At 44.6% G+C, this 8,032-nt stretch overlaps 1 non-coding gene across 1 annotated transcript; it reads right to left on the bottom strand.

Moving 5' to 3' along the window:
* Positions 1-397: 397 nt before the first annotated feature.
* On the bottom strand, positions 398-470 carry Trnak-cuu. Its single transcript has one exon. It is a non-coding gene; the product is annotated as a tRNA-Lys (tRNA).
* Positions 471-8,032: the final 7,562 nt, after the last annotated feature.

Raw genomic sequence — 8,032 nt, 5'->3', positions numbered from 1 at the left:
TAAAAACCGAAATCGCGTAAAGTAAACGCGGAATAGTAGAACTTAGGAACAAACATTGATAGAAATTGAACTAAAGCCGGTGATCAATCCGACGGACGGAGTATTCTGCGATCTATTAAATTACTAATAGTTAACGTCGGTACCGAAGTTAATAATGACGTCACACGAGAAAGTAGACGCATGCGCTTTACAGCCCGCGTTAGTAATTGAAGAAGAACGACTACAAGAATCGCTCACTACTACCGAGTCGTTGGAACGAGAATTTTGAACAGGACGAGTTATTAAGCCGGCCGCGCATTAATTTACGTTTTGGATATGGAGAATCCCGAATACAAATACCCGAATATTATATCGGAGGGTCAGGCGGCATCCTTAGGGAAGCGCGCCGAGAACATGGCGCCCAACGTGGGGCTCGAACCCACGACCCTGAGATTAAGAGTCTCATGCTCTACCGACTGAGCTAGCCGGGCAACAAAATTTGGTGGAACTAGGACAACGAGGAGAACAAGTTGGACCGGGGGCTTATTCTAAGTTAAGCGAGATGAATAAGTCAGGATGCATTATGGATACATTGGTAGGAGTAAAAGACAACACCCCTGTACTGGGAGACAGGGCAAAACCCTCCCAGTGGCGCCCAAGATTGAGAGATGAAGAGACGATGTTGGAAAAGTTTACGGAAGTTATGGAGACATTAGTAGGAACAGTGAAAAAACAGGAACCCGAAGTACGACGACCAGAGTTGGACCTGGTGTATTCTGGTGTAGATTACCCGTACCTGAGTTAACCGAGGGTGAGAAGATTGAAGGGAACCCCCGACGAGGGGATAACCGGCGGAATGAGAAAAACTAGCAGGAGCTCATCATACAGGAGCCCGTGATGAGCTGATAGGAGTGGGCTCAATTCAAGAAGAGATGGTTGGAGTGGAATTACCTCGGATACGAGTCAAATACCAACATAGAGAACTAATAGCTCTTATAGACACAGGGGCGACGGATTCATTTCTACGAACGTCACACTATTCCGGCGATGTGTCTGAAAATGGAGATTTCGTATGTTTAGCTGATGGTCAGAAGATATGGGGCCGAGGTCCTGAACTTATAAAAGTAGGAATTGGAGACGCTATTACCAAGATAAAAGTATATCTAATGGATAGCTTGAAAGAGGAATTAGTCATTGGAATGAAATGGCTAAAGCAGGAAGAGGCGACCCTCGATCATAAACAAGGGGGTCTCTACTTCGGAACTCAGCATCGGCAAGCCATATATTGGACTTCTATAAGAAAAGAGCCTCAGTTATATCCACCAGTAGTGTTAGAAGAAAATAACTGTAACAATGAGTGGATCCCCCATTATGAAGGTATACTGAACGAATTCCCAGAAGTATTTGACGAAACAGGTAGCCAACCAACTACCAAATTAGTTCAACATGACATAAAAATAAAAGACACACATCCTTTTAGGATTCGACGCTATAAATTCTCACAGGCGAAAAGGAGTATTATCGAAACGGAAGTGGATCGGATGCTGAAGATGGGCGTGATTAGGAGGAGTCACTCTCCGTATAGTTCGCCCATTGTGCTAGTGAGCAAACCGAATGGGAAAGTCCGGTTTTGCGTGGATTATCGCCAGCTCAATGGGCTGACGGAAAATGAAGTGTCCATTTTACCACCGATCCCGGACATATTAAAGGATATAGGACAAGCACAATATTTTATATCACTGGATTTAAAGAGTGGGTACTGGCAGGTACCGATGTCGCCTGCCAATATCCCATTGACAGCCTTCCACACCCCGGACGGCGCGGCCTATGAATTTCTGGTTATGCCATTTGGCCTAAAGAACGCGCCGTCGACCTTTCAGAAATTAATGGTGGAGGTCCTCGTGGGGTCGTGGACAGGTTTGTCTACGTTTACTTAGACGATATTATAATTTATTCAAAAACCCGAGAAGAACATGATGATCACTTGACATTAGTTCTGGAACGACTTCGTTGTCATGGTTTAAAATGTGCACAAAAAAATTGCAAATTTGGGATGAGTACCTTAAATTATTTAGGCCATACTGTGATGGCTTCCCATAACGAGGCTCAGCAGAAACATCTTGATAAAATTCGGGAGTATAAGGTTCCTACCTCCCAGAAAGAAGTACAACAGTTTTTAGGACTAGCGAACTGGTTTAGAGAGTATGTACCAGATTTTTCAACCATTGCGGTTCCCATTACCCGACTGCTGGGAAAACGAAAATTCTCCTGGGATAGTGCGGCAGAGGAAGCGTTTCAGAAACTCAAGGAAGCATTATTACAGTCTTTAAAACTCCACCGGCCTGATCCTAATCGGGAATTCATTCTCCAAACCGACGCCAGTGCTGTGGGGATGGGAGCCGTATTATACCAGCTGGGGGAATATGGTGAGAAACAGATTGTATCCTGTGCCAGTGCGAAATTTACAAAAGCTGAACAAAAATACCATTGTAACGAGCAGGAGGTTCTGGCCGTCGTCTGAGCATGTCGGTGGTACAGACCCCTGCTCGAAGGTCGAGAATTTTTGTTAAGATCCGACAGCAGCGCCCTATTGTGGCTTGATCGATATAAGTTAGAACGGGCCAAGCTGCTCAGATATGCGTTATTGTTACAGGAATTTACATTCAGGGTAGAACACTGTAGTGGGAAAACTAATCAGTTACCCGATTTTTGAAGTCGAGACCCAGTCGAGGAGAATACACCTATGATAGAAGAAGACCGAATGAGCCCTCCGGTGGTAAATAAGACCACGCCGGTCCGGGAAGAGGAATTAGTATTGAACGAGACAGAATCATCTATAGTAGGAAATAGAGTATCGACTACGAGAATACCCCCTATATTGTTGCAACACATAACCTTAATCCAGATAGAAAATGAACACGAATCTTTGTATAATATCGTACGAGCGCAAAAAGATAGCCCGGAATACCAAGCTACCCGGGTAAGAATTATACGGTTACAGAGCGGGGAAGATGAGGCAGATATACCGTGGAAAAGGACCTTACGGGACCAATATACCGTAAAAAACGGATTAGTATGGTATAAGCAGGGGGAACAGTTACGGTTAGTAGTTCCTATAGATGGCAGAGGGTTATTCATGAGTACCACGATAGCCCGGAAGCCGGACACCCGGGCAGGGAGGAAACCATCCGGGCTATATCAGAACTTTATTATTGGCCTGCATTGACCCGGCAATTAAAAACCTATGTTCGAAATTGTTTAGTGTGTGCCTCCACAAAGAGAGGGGGCGCGAATCAACCAGCGGCCCCACCGCGTCCTAGATCGCCACGACGTCCCTGGCAAGTTGTAAGTTCCGACGTGATGGGACCATATCGGAAGACTGTGACAGGGAACCGGTTTATTATAGTGATAGAAGACGTTTGCTCCAAAAGGATTGAGACAATAGCAGTGCCGTATGTACGACCAAGGATTTTGAAGGACTTCGCCGAACAGGTTTTCCGACGATGGGGATATCCGGAAACCTTTATAAGCGATAATGGGGCGTCGTTCCGCAGCGGAGTGTGGACACGGTATCTACAAAGTCACTTTATCGAACAATACTTTTCGTCCAACTATCATCAAAGGGCGAACCCTGTGGAACGCCGAAACCAGGAACTGAAAAAATTATTGAGAGCTTACAATATTGACCACAGTGAGGACCGTTGGGATCAAGGGCTTGAACAAATGATGTTCACCCTCCGGAACCGGAAGAACGCCGCTACAGGAGTTAGTCCCAGTGTTGCATTGTTGGGAGCCCCTCTTAATCGTCCTGGGGAGTGGAAACATCCAGAGCGCCAGACGATAGTCCCGAATCAACCGGCCCAGCTGGAAGAAAGACTGCGACAAATTAGAAGGAGACAAATCGCGATCAACAGACAATTATTCTCACAACACCGCTAACCTAAAGTGACGTTTCGCGTAGGGGATCAAGTACTGGTGCGGAATCCCGCGAAGGCGCGATCTCCGCTAGATAAACCATGGAACGGGCCTTTCTTGGTAGTGCGGGTATGCGGAGTGAACGTTTATGAGGTACGTCGGGGTTAAACACCGGCATTGTTTCACGTAGATGACCTGCGGCCGTGGTCCGGGCGCGATCAGTGGCGAGTGCCGGGCCGCGAACCGATGTATTCGCCGGAGGACGGTCGACCACCCGATAACCCAGACGCGGACAGGGATCAGCCACCGAGGGAGGAACTGGCCAGGGAGGAGGTGACGTCGGACAGCGAGGGAAGTGACGCCGACGAGATGACCCCACAACTCACGAGACGATACCCAACCATGCCTGACGAGGACAACTCTCCTCAGCCCGGCCCGTCGGGGCTAACGAGTAGATCTTCCCCGGAGTCAGATGAAGATGACAGTCGGGAGGAACGAGCGGCACCCAGCGTGTCGCTCATCAGGGAAGTACCTAACCCTAATAATATTCTGAATATCGTGTCTCGTTACAGACACTCCAGATGTGTGCGGTGTTGAGGTGGAGAACGAGATGGGAAGACCTAATGTGGAATTGAGAGCACATCGCCCAAAGGGGGTGGTAATTGAAGATGTGGTAGAAGAAGAACCAATGACGAAGCCAAAGACGGCCATCCCGGTCGTTGGGTTATATCCGTGAAATTCGGAGATAATTTGTATTTTTTTTTGTTTTGTTATTGTGTTATTGTCATTTTTTTTAGTTAGTTAGTTAAATATTGTAAGACTCGTGGTTTCCCAGGGGATAACCACGTGTCTCTGAGGACGGGGGGTGTCGCGGGCCCCGAGCCGGATTGGTTGAAACTAGATTTTGGGGCGTGGCCTGCGATTCCCGGATATAAAAGAACAGGACTGGTAAGGTTAGAGGAGAGAGCGGTCTGGAAGTTAGATGTACACAGACTGCGTTGTTTCATGTTCATTAGTTAATTCTCTCAAAATTTATTCTTTATTATTTATTTATTCTTGTGACGTAATAACGTCAAATTATAATAACCGTTTCTTTTCTAAATAACGGTTCGAAAAACATCGTTAGGAAAAACCAATCTTTTTCTTTTTCTGAGAACCACCATAAGTCCTTAGAAATGTGGCCCTAAAAAGGCGATAAAGTGTATTAGACAAAACTTACCTTAATATATGTGTCGATTATATCGGTGCCTTATTCTAAAAAAGTAGATATTCTCACGTACAGCTTCCCTGGCGTGAAGACCTGAAAAAGAAAGACATATTAGTTTAGTTTTGTTGATTTGCCAAGTAGCTAATCATAATAATAATTGTAGTGGAGTTATATAAAACAGAGTGATAAGTGCCGAGGAACTGAGGTGGCGAATGACTGGAAAAGCAGACCTTAGACCTACGGTAAGTGGCCGTCTTTCGTATATCCGTCCTCACGTGAACACAAACTGATTTCGAAACTGTGTCGAAAAACTGTCAACGTTAATGCACGTTCGCACTCAAAACTTGGGTGAATTTGACAATTGTAGTGTAGAGACTTCCTAACTCGGACTCGAAACTGTGTTAAAAACTTTCATAACGTAGTGTATGCTAGGATTCGAAACCTAGGTGAAATTAGTAGAACGATTCAAAGCCGGTCCGATCCAAAACTGTGGTAAATCTCGTTATAGCGTCGATATACAAGCATTCGAAACCCCGGTGAAGTTGAACAATATAGACTGATACAAAACCCTGGCTTGATTTGAAACCGTGGTGAATTTAGTAATAGTGTCTCTATACCGTAACATTCGAAACTACGGTGAAAGTCGTTCTTGCGTTAATAAATAGGGATATTCTAAACCAAGGTAAAATTGGACAATCTAGAGTATACGCAACCCTGGGTAGATTCGAAACTGTGGTGAATTTAGTAACGGTATCCTCATACGTTGATATTAAGAACTGTGGTGAAAGTCTCTTTTGTGCTTAAAAAGTACTGATACTAGAAATCGAGGTAAAGTTGATAATACCTGATATAGAATATCGCGTGGTAGATTAGAAACTGTGTTAAAAACTCATCATAACGGAAAATTGAGCTAACTTTCGAAACTGAGGTGAAATTGATAAGTGTACGGGTACGCGACCGTTCACCGTGGATTCGAAACTCAAGTAAAAACCGAAATCGCGTAAAGTAAACGCGGAATAGTAGAACTTAGGAACAAACATTGATAGAAATTGAACTAAAGCCGGTGATCAATCCGACGGACGGAGTATTCTGCGATCTATTAAATTACTAATAGTTAACGTCGGTACCGAAGTTAATAATGACGTCACACGAGAAAGTAGACGCATGCGCTTTCCAGCCCGCGTTAGTAATTGAAGAACGACTACAAGAATCGCTCACTACTACCGAGTCGTTGGAAGGGGCTTTTGAGAATCCGGTAGACCCCGAGATCATTAACAAGAATTTTGAACAGGACGAGTTATTAAGCCGGCCGTGCATTAATTTACGTTTTGGATATGGAGAATCCGGAATACAAATACCCGAATATTATATCGGAGGGTCAGGCGGCATCCTTAGGGAAGCGCGCCGAGAACACCGTGTCGTCTAATGTGAGCGAGCGACTTCAGATTTCGACTATCTTTCGAATCCAAGTTCCAACGCCCAGGACGATGCTCCAGCGCGAGATGTCCAGGCAGCAATCGAAGCTATAAATGATAAATTCCACAAAGCTTCCAATCTCGAAGCCGAAGTCACTGTCAGGAGAGAAAATAAAACTTTCACCCATGTTTCCAATCCAAACCTCAAAATCCAGCACCGAGCTCCAAGCCCGATTTCCAGTGTAAGAAATCGAAGGCACAGCATTAAATTGCATAATGTTTCTAACTCCGAAGCCGAAGTCGCTGTCAGAGGAGTAGTAGTAGAAATTTCACCCATGTTTCCAATCCAAACATCAAAATCCAGCACAGAGCCCCAAGCCCGATTTCCAACATAAGAAATCGAAGGCAAAGCATTAACTTACATAATGTTTCTAATCCTGAAGCCGAAGCCGCTGTCAGGAGAGAAAGTAAGATTTTCACCCGTTTCCATTCCGAATCCAAGAATCCCGGACAACTTCCTAGGTCCGATGTCCAGTAATACAAACCAAGTGCTAAGCCATAATTTACACAAAGCTTCCATTCGCAAAGCCTATATCACTACCAGAGCGAAGAGAAAAAATTAACAAGGTTTCGAATCCGGTTACTATCCAGTGGCCTCGAACCAAGATGAAGCAGTATCCAAGGAAAACAAACAAAAACGACTATGTTTCAGATTTCCAACATCGCAGAGCCGCAATTGAGCCAAGCCAGCCGAATTACAAAAATCACCGATGTTTCCAATCCACCTGCGATAAGCCGCAAATCGTCAAAAATGCGCCCCCTGGTGATGGAGACGAGATGGACCACATCGAGGACGACCGATGCGAAGCCGACAACGAGCTAGCAGCCATCTTCCAGTCACGAAATCGACCCACTTTCCAATTGTCCCCGGTCTTGCAGGGGAGCACCGGCCAAGAAGAGGAAGAAGATTGCATAAAAAAACCGGGAATCAACCGCGAATCAAGGCCGCGAATCCCCTATCGCGATGGATCGTCAACTGCGGGCATTTGCAGTTATTTAACCGGATCGACGTATCCGGCCAGTCTCTGTGTGGGACGCTCAAAATTTTAGTTGCGACATTAAAGCCTATACAGTCAATATTACAGCCTTTCGGAAGCATTTAACCTATTGTTAGAGTCAGATTTATGTTTAATAAATATATATATAACCTAACCTACCTCTTATCTATAAAAGAAAGGTAAAANATCAAATTACAAAGCACGGCGTCAAATTACATTTTTTGCTAACTCAACAGGAAATGGTGTCAGATCACAATTCTCAAAGAATAACTATGTAACAATATTTTAGCTGACATCAAAGAGTTAAGTGACCTGTACAGTTCAACGGAATTCGCCGGATGTTCGTATTACTGTGTAAGTTGCAACAATTTGATATATAAGCTTACTGAATTCGTTAAATATTATTCAGTCTTCTACAAGCAGAGTAACAACAACGTCTTGTACTAAAGTCAATTTTT

This window comes from Anoplophora glabripennis, unplaced genomic scaffold, assembly GCF_000390285.2.
Source record: "Anoplophora glabripennis isolate ALB-LARVAE unplaced genomic scaffold, Agla_2.0 scaffold1808, whole genome shotgun sequence".
NCBI lineage: Eukaryota > Metazoa > Arthropoda > Insecta > Coleoptera > Cerambycidae > Anoplophora > Anoplophora glabripennis.
The sequence above is the reverse complement of the archived record's forward strand: the minus strand, read 5'-3'. Positions and strand labels throughout refer to the sequence as shown.